The sequence below is a fragment of the Girardinichthys multiradiatus genome, chromosome 20, assembly GCF_021462225.1.
Source record: "Girardinichthys multiradiatus isolate DD_20200921_A chromosome 20, DD_fGirMul_XY1, whole genome shotgun sequence".
Classification (NCBI taxonomy): domain Eukaryota; kingdom Metazoa; phylum Chordata; class Actinopteri; order Cyprinodontiformes; family Goodeidae; genus Girardinichthys; species Girardinichthys multiradiatus.
The window spans coordinates 40575614-40595951 of NC_061812.1; the positions used below are offsets into that span (position 1 = coordinate 40575614).

Here is a 20338-nt window from a genome sequence, read left to right on the forward strand (position 1 = left end):
TGAGAATACACTCTTACTTTTCAGTGCAACCAACTGATGTGACCTGATTAAAGGGACTAACTGTTATACTGTGAAAAGATTCAACGCCTAAGGTCAATTAACCTGACAACCTCTGCAGTCATGGTAAAAAGAAAAGACAAATAAAATTAAAAGTGCATTTATATAAATCTTGTACAAACACAGCCCAGATTCCTATGTGTCAGTGTTTATTCAACAAAGAACGATAAAATTAAAAAAAACTTACAGGAGTTGTACTTTCTCTTTCTGTCAGCTCTATGTTTTTGGATTCTAGAAGACATCTGAAGTGAAGAAATTCCAATCTGGAACAGCTTGCAATGCATATGAACTATTCATAAAAATCTCCTTTGTAGGTCGGTATCAAACCATGTGCTGAACCATATTGCAGAATGAAATCACAGTATTAATACCCCTTGTATTATTTTACATTTTGTCACATTAAAACCATAAAATGTAATTATATTTAATCAAGAGTTTATGTAACAGGCTGTATGTTTAGGCTTGTTGTCCTGCTGTATTGTAAAACACTACCCCAGCTTTTAACAGCTTCAGTATCGCTCTGTATTTAGCTCTATCCATCTTTCCACCATCTATCCATCTATCCACCAACTCTTACTGGCTCCCCCTATTAAAGAAAAAACATATCCACAGCAGGATGCTGTAGTGTCTCCATATGGGACTGGTGTGTTCAGGATATGGCAATTGTTAGCTTTCCAAAACACACATCCTTTTCCATGTCAGAATGGTGCATTGTTGTCTCATGTGACCTTCAGCATATTTGCTGTGTGCCCCTGCATGGGCTGTGAAAAACTGTAAACATGACTTTGTATAGCTTTATTCTTCCCAGTCTTTTACAGAGCCCAGAGTTGTGGAATGCACAACTAATAGTTATCCTGTGAATAGATTATTTCACCTGGGCTGTGGATCTCTACAGCTCCTTTGGAGTTACCTTGGTCTTCTTTGATTAACTGTCTCCTTACATGGCCTGTCGTGGCATGAGTCATCAAAGTGGCCGTTACACAGCGTGGAGGGGAGGCTTGTGAGCGACAGAGCGACGCTTGCCGAGCTGCGTGCAGTGTTCCTGTTAAGGCGAAATGAGAGCATCCACAGACTACAGTTAATCCGGAAAAGGAGACGGCGTCTCCGTGCAAGAACAATGGTATGTACAATGTTTTCAATTTCATATGTTCAGCATCCCCGAGTATAACAGAAACAAATAGTTATATAATGCATGTTTAGTGTGTTTTCACAAACATACAGGATGTTTATAAGGTATGTCTTTGCCGCAGTACTTGCTGCTTCTATTATGTGCGGCTTCAACCTGCCCACGGGTGACGTTACGGTTCACTCAAAAGAACCAAGTATTTTGCAGTGCCCTAGTTGAACCCGAGTTCGCGCTTTCAAACCTCATTTTGTGAGTGGAAACATGTGTCACCAGTTTGAAATCACGTTCGGGAACCGGAACAGGCGCCAAACTGAGTTGGTGGAAAAGGGGTATAAGAAAGGTTCAAAGTTTGGAAAAGGCCTTGTCTTCAAAAACTAAACCAGTAGGGACACCTGAAGAGAACTGTGGACAAGACATATTCTCACTATATGAGAGCTTTGGAGAACTTCTGCAAGTAGAATAAATACATTTACCAAATCAAGATGTCGAATGCTGACAGACTCCTCTAATTAAAACTGGTTCCTAAACAAAGGTACTACCATCAAAAGCATTTTGTATTCTGTAATTTAGATATTCCAGAAGGGCAAAACAAAGGGAAAGCTCTGCACTAATTGTGTTTATAAAGTAAGTGCAAACCTTAGGACCTAATTAGAAAGCCCCGCCTGTGTTTGCTCATCAGGACTAGGATTAATGTGAAGCTTCTCTCTACTGAAATGGTTGCATCATTACACTGTTTGGTTTCCAACACACCCAATCAGGAACTCCATTCTCTGTTATCTATTGCTATTAAATCCTAGCCACGGTGGAGGGAGGAGGAGCACTTAAATACCGGAGATTTAAGTTAGCAGATAAAGTGACACAGCAGGCCATGACAAGGCTATTTCAGTCAGTAAGATAGTTCATTTTCTCTGTGAATGTTTTATTTCCACAATTCATCTCTGACACATAAATTGTATTTGAGCTGGATCTTCCGAGGGCTAAAGTGAAGTCCCTCCTCTGCAATGTTAAATGACCTCTGGAACAATTCGATTATGATGTCTCTCTGACAGACAGATTTATCACAGCAGCGGAGCCGTGTAATGGATATGAGCACAGCTCTGGCGACAGGAGAGAGGACGGCAGGAGTGAGGAGGATGAGGTGAAGAGCAGAAAGAGGGCAGAGACCTCAGCTATGTAATCCACTTACATGTATATCCTAAGATAAATACATGAGAAATGGCTGGCCTTTCCATAGCTGTAGTAAATCGGAATTATGGTTTCAAAGTAGCAACGGCATGTTAAGTTCCCTCAGAGCAAATGGATCCTAGAGGAGCACTTTTACCACAAAACTATAATCACTGATTACATTTATGACCCCATTTAAATCAGGATCGCTACACATAGATCAGTCCAGGCGAGGGCCATACGCTTGTTATTAATCCAATTTCCCCAAGGTAAGTGTAATGAAGCTGGATGTATTTTAGTTAGCTTGTAAGCCTGACACATTGTTAGCAGCACTGATGTGTGCAGAAACAGCACCGGGTGTTTTTTTTTTTTTGGTTGTTATTTTTTAATGGTCGATGCGCCACAATTCAAGACAGCAGGCTAACAACAAAACAAGCACTTTCTAAATGTCACTGCTGAGGCTTAACTGCTCTATATTCAGAGCGACTTGCTGTCCCCACTGACTGTCAGCGCTGTTGACTGAACTCTGTAACAGAACCCATGGTGAAAGATACAAAGAAAAGTGACTAACCCCTTTGACATTTGTTTGGAGACCTGTGTGATGTCAGGAGTCTCTCCATGATAGATGGAGGATGCACGTTAACTATGCCACCAACAGAGACCTCAGCACGGCACCAAGTGCTAACATTGTTCTTCTGACTGGACCTTTTCATCAATCATGTTCCCAGAGAGACTAAGGTTGGAGGGCAGAGGTGAGTTGAGTAGGAGGAGTGTGTTAGGGCTTATCTGTCTGAAAGTACATCAGGACAGGAAAAAATAATTTAGCTGGGCCTGGCAGAGTCTCACCATGCTATTTTCTAACTTGGGCTGCTGTCAAGCTGACAGTGCATGTAGATTTCTTTCCTCCTATTGCTAGACCACAGAATATCGCTGACACACCAAGTGCACAAAAAAAAGAGAAGAAAAAAGTTAAAAGGTAACTTATTTCAACACAATGCTTTTGTGAACATCCTTATGAGCTCACTCTGTGTCCATCTTCACCATTGGTCTCATCAGGGATGTAGGTGCAGCAGGTCTCGTTCAGGAGAGCACAAACTCCCCCAACCGAGGCCGTCAGCAGGTCCAACACCATCCTGTTCTGCAACACCACGGTTCAAAGAGCCGTGACATCTGTGGACAGTCCTGTAAGAGCTTTTGTGGTTGCTTTAACGAACAGTCCCAGTCGATAATCTATAATTTCAAATCTAAGCATCTTTTTTCCTACTCCCAACCATGGGAATAAACTTAGTAAAAGCTTATTTCCTCTTGATCTATGCTTGAATTCCTCAGGAACATCTGATGCCCAAACACTGTCATATGGCTTCACATGGATGAGTTCCCTCTTACTCCTATTTAGGGAAGGTTGAACTGAAATGACATAAGTGTGATCAGTGACATAAACAGGTGCACAAACACCACTACAACTTGGAGGCAACTGCAAATAAATGGCAGTTCCATACATCCAGTGAAATCCATCTATTGCATAAGTGCCCTTTAGATCATGGACCTTTCCCCCTAGTTCAGCTTGGTTGAAAGAATAATAGTAAGTCGTGTTACACATGCGCATTGGAATAGTCCCCACTGGGATGGAACCGGTGCCTACGACACAATGAGAAAAATGGGAACCTGCAAGAAGCTCAATATAGTTGGACACAGGGGTTATAACATTAAACTGTTTAAACTCTGTAACATCACAGATGTAAAATGCTATATTACCCATTACCACGCAAAAACTGGTACTGACACCAGGAACGCTGTTTCTGATAAAACACTCATCTCTTGGCACTGGTACTGGTTTAGCTGTTAACCTGGGTTGGCTGGAGGAGATAGGAATTTCAGTGCATACATAACAACCAGAAATGTTCCTGGACTTGGTTACAATTTTCCCATATTGGTACCAGCTGTTAGTCTCACAGAAGTAATTTATATCTTGTATAAACATTCCATGGAAATCTTCATTCATCCAGCTCTTTAATTTCTGGAGATTATGAGATTGTGGAAATTTCTGGCATATTATTAACACAATTTGGGCACACATGATAAACAAAACTAAATGTTTCAACAACATCTTTCCTTTAGATTTACCTGTTAGTCTCTCTCTCACCCCTAAGGGCTAGGAAGGATCGTTGGTTTCTTCACTGACGTTGAGACAAAACCTCCACTATATGGCAACAACCCCTTTGTAGTCAGACTTTCACTTCCTAGCCTGTGGGTGGAAAGACTGACAGGCTCACCAGTGTGTTTTGGATTTTCACAGCAGTAGGAGTTGTCAATAATACTTGGGATGGACCCACCCAAGTAGACCACGTTTTCTTCTTAATGGTCTTAATCAGCACCCGATCACCTTCTTTCACGTCATCAGGAACCTGTACGGCTTCAGAAACATCATTTGGCAGATTATTAACATTTTGTATGTCTCTAGACTGTAATATCTTCTTCATGTAGTCTGCTAACGTCCCATCTTGTTGTGGATTTTTTAAGTCTTTTTGTAGATCAGGGATTTAATAAGATCTGCCATATATTAAAAGTTGTTAATCCACCCTGAGCTGCTGGGGTTATCCTCATATTAAGTTTTACTATATATAAACATTCAACCCAATTTATTTTTGTTTCTGCCATTGTCTTTCTAAGCTAACTTTTAACTGTCTTGTTCTCTCTGTCAACCCTGCACTCTGGGGGTGGTAGCTACGATGTGTTTTCAGGTCAATCTAAAAACATTTACCAAGTTCTTGTATGACTTTGTTGACAAAATGTGTTCCATTATTACTATGAATCCTTCTTGGAATTCCAAATGTACATAACCCCTTTTGCCACCGTTATAGCATCTGGTCCTTTGCAAGGAAAGATTTCCTTGAGAGTTATGTTTCAGACATATCAAACAAGATGCACAAATTTGTTTTTGTTTTTTTACTAAGTTTTTAGTAAATATTAAATCCATATGTGTTGAATTGTTTGTTCACTTGGCCAATCATCCCCCCTGTTGAGACATGGCTCTGCCCATGGCTCACATTTGCAACCCAGTGGAACATTGATTTAGGTAATATAGGCTTTCTTTCAGGGCATCTAGTAATCCCTTCACATTTACACTCAGCTTATTTAGCTGGTAACACCACAGCATATAATAATTTCAGCAATAACTCAATTAACACAATTATACCTGTCTTTTTTTTATTTCTTTCCATACATAATATGTGCCATCCAAGATGTTAATAAGACCTGTATAGTGTCATGATAGTTAGGGTTAAATAAAATTAAATTGGATCTTTCCTGCAAATGTTTCTGTTTGGCCATGATAAAGTTGCTCTCTTTTAATCATCTGGTTCCATACCAATTTTTTTTTTTGTATTCATCAGCAAGAATATAACAGCTCTAAATAATCTATTCTAATCTAGCTTTATTTAGATGCATCTATTCTAATCTAGCCTCTTTTTGTTTTCGCAGTAAGTCCTCATTATATTTAAGAATGAGGTCACTAATTTTATTAGTTGCTATTATTTTAATAATGCTTGGTTTACTTTAGCTTTCATTAGTTCTGGAAAAAAACTCACTCCTCTTCAGTTTAGAAAGCTTAATACAATTGATGAACACAAAAATGAAGAGCATGTTATGTCTTATAATCTTAGTTTGTCTTACCCTGTTTTATAAACACACTGTACAGTTTTAGTCAGCTATAGTTCTTCCCCTTTAATTACACTTTATATTTATTTCAAGTAACTAAAGTTTGTTTCAATTGACTCGAGATTTTTTCCATTTCAGTCCAGTCCAGTAATTCTGTTAAGTAGCATTTCATCTTGTGTTAAATTTGAGTCTGATTTGATCATTCTGAACCTGACTGGAAAAAGTCCAAACATCTGTTAAAATCTTTTTGTTTCACCATAAAGAACTGACCTAATATTATTATGGTACTGTTAAAGATCAGACTTGCTCTTTTAGTCTTTCGTGCACATATACCCTAATTTTTACATAACATGAAACAAACATTCATTTCACAAAAACAGACAGACAAAATGGACAGACATTGGCCACATAAAAGTTTGATTACCCTGTTTGTAAAAGAATTGTGAAAAATTGAGGACAGGTCTATGAGCTTTCTTATGTTTATCAGTATTTCAATACAGGTAGAACCGTTGCTCTCTTTATATGATTTTGGAAATATTCTGGAAACCTTATTGAGATAGACGTTTGGCAATAATCATCTGAACATCAGACCTTTGTTAGCGCTTTTAAGATCCCTCAAATATGCTCTATAATGAAATCAGTCATTCCCATTCACACACATTCACACACTGACAACTTTTCCCCCATGGCTGTCATGAATATCTGCTTGAGGGTTTTTAAGATTTTGTATTTTTATAATGTAAAGCAATTTGAATTGCCCTGCCTCTGAAATGTGCTATACAAATACATTTTACTTACTTACTTACTTCTCTGTCAGAGCAATTTCATTTGCAGAAATTCCAATATAATTTTCTTTTTATATTTTTAAAATGCACATTGTTTTCTTATAACCCTTTTTGTTTCCACTAAGTCTGTTTTGAATGCTTCAATTCTTTTTTTATCCACCAAGGATCAATAAGGTGGTGTTAGTGGGGTCCACCTTGAAGGTGTTGTCTTTTGGGTCCGTCCAGTCTGCAGAAGTGTCACGTTATCATTGTCAGGTCAGTGAGGTTCATAAGTCAGTCACAACCTTAGTCATTTGGTCTGTGCACATAATGTTTCATAGATCCAGCCTATGATTAGTCAACAAAACTTACACAGTGTGATGTTATTATTCCAGCTTCCACCTATCGGAGAAAAAGTTATTGTTAATAAATGAGCTGCATTTCCTAGGAACACTGTCTTCCTCCTGGATGAGCATCACCTGTTGAAAAACTTTCATCGTTGTATTAGTCAATTTGTTTCACATATTCACTCAGATCTTTTATGTTATATAGTAGGTGAAGTTGTTAGTATCTCATGTAGACTGACATATACTGTTGCACTTGGAGAGGATCTCAGCTTATCCATGTATGCTGCTGCAATGTCTATCATTTCTTCATCTAGTCATGGTTGACTGGGGTGCCCATTTGGACAGTTTCTAGCCCAATATCCACAGTGTCCACAGGACCAACATGTGTCATTATCACCTCCTTTTCCTCTGATTCTAGCTCTCCCCCTATTTACTGGTCCTGCATAAAATATGTCATCTTCAGCATAGAAGGTATCAGTAGGGGGTTGTTTTCTCTTTCCACTGACCACCTTTTCAGCATGCATTGCCCAGTTCTGCCAACTGCTAACCGAGCAGGTGGGTAAATCAATATTATGCCTTGTGACCCAGTTACAAATCTCAGGCAAAGCGTTTGCCTGGATGGTATTTTTTATTTGCTGTTGATAGGGACTGTCATCAACATTATCGTGTTGCAGTCCACTATTGCTTTTAAACACTTCTTCCTAGAGTAAGGATTTTTCTCTGGAGTCGGCTGCTTTTGAATCTCCTTAAGGGGATTTACGAGAACCGTTTAAACTCAAGACCCATATTTGCGAAACACTTCCTTCTTTTTTTCCCCTTGAAAAAGTGCAGTTATGTTAAACACCGAGCATACTGGCTCACATATTTATTTAGCGCTAACGCCAAGCTTACCGGCTTGCGTATTTCTTTTTATATACTTAGTTGGTTCTGTCTTACCTGTGCATTTGTTCACACTGTCTGTCGGAACGCATTGATCCACCCCATGGTGCCCCTCGGCCGATTCGGCAGTTACCAACGCAGAATTTATAGTGCAGGATTTTCGTTCTCCAGACGTTCTGAAGGCTGAGCAGACTGAAACCCCACACACACTGTAGGGCCCTGGGCAGCAGATTTCTAGCGATCCGGCTCGAAGGACCAAGGAAATGTTAAAGTTAGAAAGCTGATAAACACAGGTAAGTGTAAAATAAGACACACGGTGAACCAAGTAAGTTTGACTTGCAAGGGTGAGACAGTCCTCTGCCAGAACAGAGACTTCCTTCTCACAAGGGAAAATCCTTGTACCAGCCTTTTATTTACAACTCACATTCCTATAAACAAAAAGCGGGAATTGGATCAGCCAATTCTTACAGAGATTTCAACCTAAAAGTGTAGTCATTCCCATATATGGTATACGCTTGTCATGTCCAGGGAGTGATCCACTCCAGACTGCATTACTTGACCTTCCACAAACACTTTTCAAACTAAAAAAGCAATCATAGGAATTAGAAATCATCTTAACTATAGTAGAACTTCAGACATAAACATGATTTAAACTAAACAATGATAACTCATATACATTTTTCCAACAGTAATAATGTACATTGTTCAGGCATAACATCATGCAACATTCTAATTGTGGGCTAGCTCCCCCCTTTGCTGCCAAAACAGTCCTTATCTATGAAAACATGGACAGACCAGGCATAAAAGTGACCCATTAATGATGTTATGCCGACTTTGTAAATATTCAGATGAAGATTCAGTCACCTGGAATGCCAGAGACTTGAAGTGGACAACATGGGATTTTCTTATTAACTCAGGTATTAACTTTTCTGAACACTTAAGTGAGCACAAAGACTGCATAAAGGACATTGAACTTTTATAGATGGTCAGCTGATCATTTTAAAGAAAAAATAAACAAATAAGAAAGTCACACCACTGCAAAAAGTATCTTACTTTGCTTTGACCAAATTTTACACACTTATTCCCAATACAGTCAGTCAGTCAGTCATTTTCTACCGCTTATTCCATAGTGGGTCGCGGGGGAGCTGGTGCCTATCTCCAGCAGTCTATGGGCGAGAGGCGGGGTACACCCTGGACAGGTTGCCAGTCCATCACAAGGTAACACACAAACAACCATGCACACACTCATTCATACACCTAAGGGCAATTTAGAGTGACCAATTAACCTAACAGGCATGTCTTTGGACTGTGGGAGGAAGCCGGAGTACCCGGTGAGAACCCACGGGGTGGGTGGGTGGGTATTCCCAATACACTTGCAATATTTGTAACAGCACAGCATCATAAATGATACACATACGAAATTAATTCAATCTTTATCAAAATCCTAAAAAGAGCTAAAGAATTAGTAAGTAAAGCAAACTGAAAAAAACTGAAAGAAAAAAAAAAAGATTAACACTATTTTCAGATTTAAGGGGTTTTTTTACACTTCAAACTTCTGGCCTGGTTTCAGAGTGGGGGCGAGGCTTCAGATGACAGGGGTGTGGAATCATGACTGACAGCTCAACAGGGGGGTTGGACAAAACATTCCCAGCTATTGCATTCAGCAACCCTGGGAATTAGTAATGTGTTTGTTTTCTCTCTTTCTCTTTTATATTTATTACCTGGTCACTGGGACCCACAGGAGAATCAGAACAATAGGAGGCCATGTTTAATACAACTGCGTATCTGGAGACTTCCACTGCAGTCTAGCGGTTCTCCTGCTTTACTTTGAGAGCATGGAAAATCACAGAAACGTAGAATATCAATGATGTTTTAAATACATTTTCAGTTCCCACAGTTCCTGAATGCAACAACCGAGAATGTTTTTTTCCAGCCTCTTTATTGTGATCTCATTGATGATTCCACACCCCTGTCATCTGAGACCCCGCCTAAATGCCAAACCAGGCCAGAAGTCTAAAACTCAACAGAGTGGAACGTGTAAAAAAAAAAAAAACCTTGAATCTGAAAAACAGCTTTGAAATTTTTTTTACCTTGAATTTTGTTTGTGTAGTTTTTTTGTGTAGTTTGCAAGGAAGCCCCAAACATGGGATATTAAAAAATTGGGGAAAATTGATGTGAAAAAAATTATCTGGACAGTCCTGATGGTTTCCAACGTTAGTAACATGACAAAAACATCAGACTCATCTCCTCAGACTCCCTGGCTGGACTTAATATCTCTGAGGAAGATGTAAATAGGGTATTTCAGCACCAGAAGCCTCCACCTGTTGGTGAATTACCAGCTCCCTGACTGATCAGCAGTCGCAGGTGAAGCTTGGGAGCATCTTCTCCTGCACAAGAACCATCAACACCGACGCCCCGTAGTGTTGTGTTCTCTCACCACTCCTCTTCTATCTTTACACAAATGACTGCAGCTTAGCAGACCAGGCTGTGAAACTCCTGAATTAGCACATGACAACACTGTTAATGGTCTAAGTCAGGACAGTGATCTGTTTGCATACAGACAGGAGGTGAACTGGCTGGTCCACTGGTTCAATCAGAACCCTTCCTGGAGCTTAACATGCTCAAGACAGTGGGGATGATGGTGGACATCAGGAGGACACCCCACACACTGGCACCCCTCACCATTCCCAACAACACTGTGTGAAACTGTAGATCCCTTCTGGGTTCCTAGAAACCACACTTTCTCGGGACCTGAGATGATCCTCACACATAGGCACTGTTCGTAAGAAGGCCCAGCAGAGACTGTAGTTCCTGTAGTAATTCAAGAAGTAAAAACCTTCCATGGGAGCTGCTGGTCATCTTTCACGCTGCCATTATTCAGTCTTGCCTGTGCTCATCTATCACTGTGTGGTTTGGCTGATTCACAAAACAGGACTGATCCAGACTTCAATAACAATTAGGTCTGCAGAGAGGATCATCAGGACTGACTTTCATTCCATCCAAAATTTGTACAGGTCCATGGCCAGGAAATAGGCAGTTAACATCTAGACCCCACACATCCTGGACAAAAACTATTTAGACCTTTACCAGATCAGTGCTACAGAGTGCTATTTGCAAAAACCAGCTGCCACAGAGACAGTTTATTCCCCCAGGTTGTTTCTCTGATGAACAATTAACACTAAGAGTGCCCAGATTTAGATTATGCATATAGACACTAATTCAACCTTGTCTTCCTCTTTTGTAAAACACTGTACACTCTTAAAACAAATGAGATAAATAGCAACATAGTTGTTTTAAGAGTGTATGTAAACATTTATAGAAGAAAGAAAAAACAATTATTTTCCCTTCTTTATATTTTTACACTTTAGATGTCTTCATTGAGAGTAAGTAAAACTAAAGTCAAATTCCTTGTTTGAGTGTACAAACCTTGCAAATAAAGTTAATTCTGATTCACCAAATGTATTTTCTACAGAGCACAGCACAGGAGGCTCCATCATGAATCGTTTTCCTTAAAGGTATCCTTCAATGGGGCTTCAGGTTGCACACAGGGGTCAAACTACAGCTGGAGATGTAAAATTGTCGCAGCAGGAATCCCCATCGACAGAGAACTATTATTTGTGCCGGGATGACTGTGTCTTCAATAGGGCAAGACCAGTTCACAATCCTTGTCTGACAAAAGACAAAAATCCCTGTTCTGGACCATCCTGCATGTTGTCCTGTGATCAACAAGAACAGTGGGGTTGTTCACTAGTAAGCCCTTTTTGAACACTATTAGTTCCATTTCTGTTTTGTTTTTGGGTTATGGTGTTTCCATCAGCTGATGACAAAATATATTAAACTATATGTTTAAAGGTTGTTTTCAATAAATATCCAAGCATTTTTTTTTGTTTAACTTACAACCTGTTTAAGACCCAGCAGCGTAAAATATAAATTCTTGTAACATTTTCCCCAGTGTTCTTTGTCCTGAGGTTTTATATGTGTAGCAGTATACAGATCAGCCCCACAGATGTATATCATACAACCACCTCTAAAAAGAACAGTATCAATAAATAATTGCTATTTAATGTGACTGTTTAAATAAGTTAAATTCCCATTCAAATTCAGCTTTCATAATGGCAAATCCTTTCCGAAATACAAACCAAGTTAATAACAACAGTCTCTTCCATAAAGCCAATTAACAGCAGATTAGTTTTTATCATGGAGTTTGGAGGAATTATTTGTTTTTGTTGCTTTTTGTTATGTCATAAACAGCGTGAGGGTATTTACAAAGCAGTTGAAAGAGAAACATTAGAGCCCAGAAACACTATTTGTGACATCCATCGAGTTCTCTTTTTGAAAAAAAAAAATCTTTTTAACTTCCAAAAGTAACCTTGACCTGTTTGTGAAGGTTTAAAGCGAGTTCTTTATGCTATTATGAGTCGGATGTCTGTGGTCAAACGCAGCTCAAGGTAGTTGTCCTTATTTCACTTAGAGCCAGACTACTAACAGACTATATGCTGAAGTAAAATTAAATATCAGATTTTCAAACTATTTTAAAAAGTAAAGAAAAAGAATTTAGTTATTTGCAGTTATGTGGGTAAATGCATTTTGTTAGCTTCCACTGCTGATGAAAATGATTAAATGTCTCTCTCTTCTCTACTAATCCTGCTGACCTTGCTTGCTAATAGACAAAAACATATGAGAAAGTTGCCGGAGGTACAAACCACTGCTTTTCAGGGCAGCACTCTCCTTGGTAATTTTTTTTATCCCCACCTACATTTGACTCTTAACTTCTCCTCCACACCCTCACCTTTGAACTGTCAAGGGTATGATTTTATTGAATGTTATTACATTCAGAAACGGTTAGGTTTTAGATGGTGTCTGCTGAATGGATGTCTGTGTCCGTTATGTCATGATACCAATGAAATCGCCATGGTTCTCATTGAACTGGTTACCTGGGTAACAAGAACTGCAGCGGTTTGCTTCAAGTGAGTCATTCACATCAGAGCGTAATGTCTACGGACGAGGAGAACCTATAGACATAAAAACAGAAAATATTGGAAGGACACTTTTGCTTCACAGTGTCTCAGTCACAACATTTTCAAATAATTGGTAACAGAAGTTCCCAAGAAAACCCACTCCTGATACCTGTTGTTCATCTACTTTCTATTATGTTTGTACAGTAGCACCCTCAGTGTAATGTGCTAGGAATGCAGAAATCTTGCTAAACTAAAATTAGACTATGGTTTGTGCACATTACTTGCACATCACTTAAAACTGTGCACTTATATTTATATTATATTGTAGATATGTTTGTACTGTTTAATTTGTATTGTATTGCACCGACTACGCCAAAACAAATTCCTTGTATGTCCAAAAACGTACTTGGCAATAAAGCTTTTCTGATTCTGATTCTGATTCTGATTCTGATTAATTTATTCATTTAACAACTCTTAGTTTTCTACTTTCAAGCTAAGCCTTTTTGACTCTTTACAATGATATTAAAAATGAGAGAGGTTCCACTGTGCCTCAAATGTCCACACAAAGCTCCAGCTCAGTTAAAGGAGTAGTTGTTGATTTTCTTGCCTTGAAAGCAAAGCTTTAAGTTTGTAAAACAAAACACCTTTTTCTGTAGGACATGGCACCACATGATTTTCTAGAACCCCAATGAAATATGCTATGAGACAAATTATCCATAAGTCACATCAAAACAGACTAAACCTGTTAGCCTAGCACCTCAGCAACCTGAAAACAGCCGGACAGACATCAGTAGGAGCAGAGAGTGAGTTTATTTAAGACTGTTGCAGTATGTGATAAGTCAGATATATCTTTAGAGATAAATAATAAAACAATATGTGTTGTAGGTGAGGTGTTGTCAGAACATTATGTAACAGATGGTACCGGAGGGTGTTCCACTTTCCTTATGTCTTAGCTTCTGTAAAAGGGAAGCTGGCTGTTTTGCAGGGAAGTGCCAGTTTCCGGTGGGCACCCAGGTGCTTGCTGGGCCCACACGTCCATTGCTTGTGTAAATGTCTCCGTATTTGAGATAAATGGTGTTTTAATGTAATGATTGTTGAATGATGTGGTATATTGTAATGTGATAATATTTGCATAATAGGGCCACATGATTTTAGTGAAGATTAGTGACTGAAGTGGCATTGCCTGGGTGTGGGGAAATTCAGGTAGGCCTATTGATTTTTACACTGTTAATTAGTTTGTATTATGGGGTGTTGTTTATATTGTATTTTGTCAGGTAGGGCCACACTTTCCTTGATGACTCTGGATGGATTTGCCACAACAGATTTTTTTCTTTTATCTGATAAAGAACTAAAGGACTGTGGTTGATTGGGTTTAAAGGCAGAAAATAGATTACAAATTCCTTACCTTGGTTATATGGAGCTCGATGTTGCTGTGTTGGGGGTATTGCTTCCTTGCCAAGGTGTATTGGTAGTTGAGGACCCAAAAGACAGTTGTATAAAACAGAAGAAAGATTATGTACCTGGGAATGAATGTGTTCAACCCTCTTTACCTTGAGCTGCACAAGCAATAAGGCCCTGACCTCTGGGAAGCACCTGTACTCAAGTCAGCACCACAGGGGTGGAGGAGAATGCTGAGGTGCTGTCAAATGATAGAGGCGAAGGCCAACTCCCCAGACCGTAATCGGGTCGGTGTGCAGGGTAAGAAGTCTTTCTGTGTGCCAGCTGGCAGTCTCTGCTATGTGCCTGTTATATGCCCACAAATACACACATACACACACACACACCAGCCAATTGATTTGTTGGTTGAACCTCTTGGCCCTGAGGGGGATAGTCTCCTGGAGGGGTTGTTGGTTTCGCCTTCTTTGGGGAAGACAGAGAGCATTTGTTCTCATTACCAATGTGGGTAAAACTGGTGTGTGGTTGCACCTCGTAGAGTTGTGGCTACTGTTCAAGCTGCTGCTGTTGTGACAGAAGATTCTAAGATACACGTTTCTGTTGACTCACATGGTTGTACAGCGTTTATTTCTAGTCATGAAACTATTGAGGTGTTACTAAAGTAAAACAAAGTGTTTGCTAGGAGTGATCTAGATGTGGGTAGTACCAACTTAATAACACATGAAATCCCCATTAGAGGAAGCACGAGCGCGACAACCATACAGATGTATTCCCCCTTCCCAATACGACCTAGTCCGTAATCACATTCAACAGTTATTACAAAGTCACATAATCAGGGAAATCACCATATGCATCACCAATAGTTTTGGAATAAAGGAAGGATGGTACGTTACGCATGTGTGTGGATTACAGATGGCTAAATTCCAGGACGAGGAAGGATGAATTCCCCTTCCCTAGAATTTACAAATCTCTGGATGCTTTGGCGGGAGCACAGTGGTTTACGACATAGGATTTGGCTAGTGGTTACGGTCAGGTTGAGATGGCTAAGAAGGATAAGGAAAAAAACTGCTTTTTGTATATTATTTGGGTTATTTGAGTTTATTGCATGCCCTTTGGTTTGTGTAATGTGCCGATTACCGTTCAGCATTTCATGGAGCAGCTGTTTGGAGATTGTCGCTACCAGTCAGGGCTTTTGTATTTAGATTAAGTTATTATCTTCTCATCATTATGTTCTTGCGTATGGAGACTTCCAGACTTCCTTGACAAGGCCACAAGGGAGTTATTTCAGCAGTGGGGTCATCTTAGAGAACGAGAATCAGTTCTTTTTGTTGCCTTTACAGTTCTGATAGATAAACTGAGATTAAACAGTTGTGTTGCCACAGTGTTTGCAGGATGGTGTCCTCCGCTCACTTTATGATAATCATGGCTATCAAGGTGTGGAGCGGACTCTGCAGTTAATTGGCTTGCCGCACTATTGGCCCAATATGTATAAAGATGTAGTGTAAAAACTGTGAAAGGTGTGTTGTCAGAGGCTTTGCTGCAAAAAGTTAAAACCTATATGGGCACAATCAAAGCATCCAGACGTCATGAGATTTAGGCTATAGATTTTGCAGTTTAGAGCTATCTACAGATGGTAGAGAAAATGTTCTTGTAATGACTGATGTCTTCTCAAAGTTTACACAGACGATCCCCATGAACGATCAGCGTGCTAGTACTGTTGCAGAAGCACTAGTAAAGCATTGGTTTCAGCTTTTTATCTCCCCAAGCCAGATTCATTCTGATCAAGGACAACATTTTAAGAGTAATTTGGTCCATCAGCTCTGCAAGTTGTATAAAATCAAGAAAAGCCGCACTAACCCTTATCATCTTCAGGGGAATGGGCAGTGTTAGCGTTAGTGATGTTCAATACCACGGATTTTCTTTGCGATCCGGTACTTGGTAAAATTCAGGTATACCAATACTTTGTGCAAATACACCTAATGTGCCTGGTAAATCTAAGAAAAATGTTGCTGTTTTATAATATTGGGTGCCACAATTATTGCACAAGTTTGTCAATACCTACATTTTATAACACTGATTTAACATTTAAAGCAAATTAGACTGATAGTAACAATAAATATATTTTATAGATAAAATGTTTATTTGTTCGAGCATTAATTCATTTTGTTACGTATTTTATAACCATAGTTAATTTGAACAACAGCAACAGTGCTTAGTATGGAGGAGCAGGAGAGTCACTGAAAAAGAAATACAGCCATTTCAAATTTAACTTTTAAATGATACAATTAGAAATCCAATTTGAAAACAGTTTTGTAATTGCACATTTTAAATTGAATTAGTAAAGAGGAATTGTAAATTGCATTTATCAATCCATTATTAAATACTGCAATTTGAAAATGTATTTTCAAATCCTATTTCTAAATGGAGATTTAAAAAACACAATTCAAAAATTTATTCCTTTTTCCATTTCCATTTTTTTTTTTACTTGCATTTTCAAATCCTTTTTGCAATAGCATTTTTCCTTTACCCTCTCCATTTACCATTTCCATGACCCTTCTGGTCCCTGAGCACACTGAAAACCAAATCAAACCAATCACAGTTGCTTCTTGGATGTAACCGGCTCTCTCATTCCTTAGATATCCAACAGTGTTGTGATCCTAGTGTGGCTGTCTAACCATTGAGAGAGCCGGTTACATCCGAAGACCAACTGTGATTGGTTTAATTTGGTTTTCAGTGTGCTCAGGGACCAGAAGAAAATTGTACTCTATAGGTTCAGCCTGATATTACAAAAAAAAAATACAAAAAGACAAAAAACTACAGTTTTCCATTATTTGAAGCTCCCATTGTCATCATTTTACAGATAGTTCTGACACATGCAGTAAACGCTCAAAGGAAACCAGGAAGTATTTAACAAATTTATTGAAAGCACAGAAGTAAGTACGGTTTTGGCACAGTAAGCAAAGCAGTAACGAAGAAAGCATAGGTAAGGTAAGACGGTAACTAAGATGGGAAACTAATGGTGTTCTGTTTCTTACTAGTTGACAAACCGCAAGGAGGAGAGGGAGTTGGGCCGGAGGAAACAGCATGGGACTATGGAGGTGAGTTCTGCCAAGATACTTAGTCCCTTGGACGTAAACGGTGTTTGGAGGATTGTATGATGGGCACAAGTGGAGCGGTGGAGGGTGGACAGGTTCCGTGGAGGCAGGATCGGCGGTTAGCGAGACACCAGTTTGTAGATCCATCTGTGGGAAACTTGGAACGAGGTCTCATAAGCAAAATCCATTGGTGGCCAGCCTGGGTAACATCCAGGTAGTCACCAACATGGTATACTGAAAAGACAAAATAGGTTAACAAAGTTGAAGCAAGCAATACGAGAAGCGGCTCAAAGGTCACCTTGAATAGTACCACTGAAGGCTAACACTCGAGCGCTGACATGCTGAATGCCTCCTGCTTAAATACTCCAGGAGCCTCATTACCGGTGAATGGAGAACACCTGTCTCACTGCTCCTGCTCTCCAACGCCCTCTAGAAAACCAGACACAAACAATACAAAAAAAAACACAGAGATCTCCAACCCCGACACCCATAAAACATTCGATCTCTGGACAGGAGTTTGTGTATTGGTTAAAAGTATTATTCCTTAATAATATTTTGACAAATTAAATTTCAGAACATATTCTGACTTCATTTGAAGTGATATAGTTGATTTACCTAAAAGTTTATGTTCCCTGAGTGTTGGCATGTGTGGGTAATTGGCTGTGGTTCATGCTGCTTTCATAGAAATATGTTGCAGATCAGAATATCGACATGCAGCAACAAAGAATATACCACAGACATGTAACATGTAAAAATAACATGTTGCTACAAGTAAAATTCCCATTGGGTTGGTAACTAAGGTGACAAGAGTTGCTCCACTTCACTTCAGATGAGTCATTTATTAGGTGATGTAGAAAAGAGTGGGAGTCGCCATAGTTGTTTGTTTGTATTAGTAATTAAACATTTAGATGATATGCTTTTGCATTTGCAACAAATAAAAATTTTTATTAACTTGTTTGCTCATTTTAGATTTTTATGTGAAATGTTTGGTTTTTTTTTAACCATTATTTAACAAACTTATGCATTTCAACTGTTTTTTGTCACTCTGAGCACAGGAAGCATGTCTGCGAAATCACTGTGACAATTTCAGTACTACTGACTCTTTTTCTTGAAAATGAGGTCTTTTTCAAATAGCAATTTGTCATTTTGAAGATTTGAGTATCTCTTTAAATGGGTAGTAATCTGTTTTAAGGATACTAATGTATGTTTTTCTTTTCTATTCTTCTACAGCATCCTTTCTATTTCTTCCTCTACACTGATCCCATAACTACAGGTTCTGGATCAATGATTAGTTTTTTCTATCAGAGAAGGAGCTATCAGAAGACAGATTAGTTGTCCTGAAGGCTGCAACTAATGGCTAGCCTGAGAAGGACTAAGACCAAAGTGGACATCTTCCATCGTAAACTCTTGTAGACTTTTGTTGTGAATTCTTCCATCCAATGATTTGTGTGACATGCTTTTTGATTCTTGACATAGTTCTTAATTCCTCAGTTTGCTTCATGACCAGAAAAACTGTGAACACAATAATGGATTTCAATCCTGTAAAGACTCACAATAAAAACACAAAGATGCCGATTAGAGAAGTTAAATAGCAGATGTTTATTTCTTTGGCGCTCGGACCCCACATGAATGCTATGAATGACATGAGCTTTAATGAATGATTTAGGATTAGGATTAGAGATGTCTTCCCCCCGGGATCCGATACTGGTGATGGACTGGAGGCCCGATAATAAAGGAGTTGCAAGGAGCTAGGAAGTGTTGGAGTCATCAATTTTGGTCGCACAGTTTGACATGCACAGCTGAACAGACATCACAGCTGTGACGTCACTGGGATTATAAATCCACCGAAAATAATGATTTAATTGCCATTTCCAGCGGGTCTCACAGGACCACGCAATGAAAGCGCATATCTGGAGAGGCAAAAGCTCGCAGGTGAACTTTTGCTCCACAAGGCCATTCCCGGAAGAGCTTGAAAGCTGGAAATCTGTCTGATACAAGAAGGTCAGAAGATTCATATACCGATCAAAGACCATGCCAACACCAGGCGCAGGTGAAAAACCCACAGAGGTTTTATTTCCAAGGAGATGAGTTTCCTCCTTGTTGATTCAGTCGACTAAACGGTTCTTCATATTTTCCCCTCCTGGGAAGTTTACCATTTTTTTTCTTGAGGTGATCACGGACGAGTGATCCCCCCTCCCTTGTTTTTCTTCAGACCTGACCCATCCTCACCTGCTGGAGAGAATAAATCAACGTCAAAGTAATTTCGTTCTTTTCATAGTAAACCAGATAGCTACATTTAGAGGTCTGGGCAGGATGAGGCATAGTTAAGGTGATTTAGAATCACCAGTAGTTAATCCAAGGTATCAACTTGTTGCATGCAATACTGATTGAAGTGTTTTACAATGAGCTGTGTTTTGATTTGCTGCACAAGCACTAGTGAATCGTGCTGCACAAGCACTAGTGAATCGTGCGTGTTCATGTTTTTGTCTGGCTGATCCGAAATCAGCCAGGAGTTAGACTTTTGGACTTTTAAAAGTTTTCATTGAAAGCAACTGCGGTCTGGGCCTCGCCTGACCACTCCTTTGTTCCAGTTTTATTACTGGAATTTTTCCACTGAGTTCCCGCCTCAGAGTTTTATGACTCTTTGTTCGAGATTTGTGGCAATCAGCTCCTAGAGGCTAAAGGGGTTTGGCCCCACCGTTTTATCTGCTGATGGCTGCAATCGAGACATCAGCACACCAGGAGGATTTCTCTTGCCATTTAACCCAAATTTCACATTTTGTCCATAAAACTGCTAATTTGATCTTCATTGACAATAATGCATATATTTTTCTTTTATTATTATTGTTAAATAGTCATTTTTATCCCCTTTGTGTAGAATAGTGCTTGTTAGTTA

The 20338-nt window shown here is 39.3% G+C and overlaps 1 long non-coding RNA gene across 1 annotated transcript; it reads left to right on the top strand.

The window, feature by feature from the left end:
- Positions 1-1019: 1019 nt before the first annotated feature.
- On the top strand, positions 1020-19044 carry LOC124856254. The gene is made up of 3 exons (XR_007035292.1): positions 1020-1177; positions 17386-17445; positions 18673-19044. It is a non-coding gene; the product is annotated as an uncharacterized LOC124856254 (long non-coding RNA).
- Positions 19045-20338: the final 1294 nt, after the last annotated feature.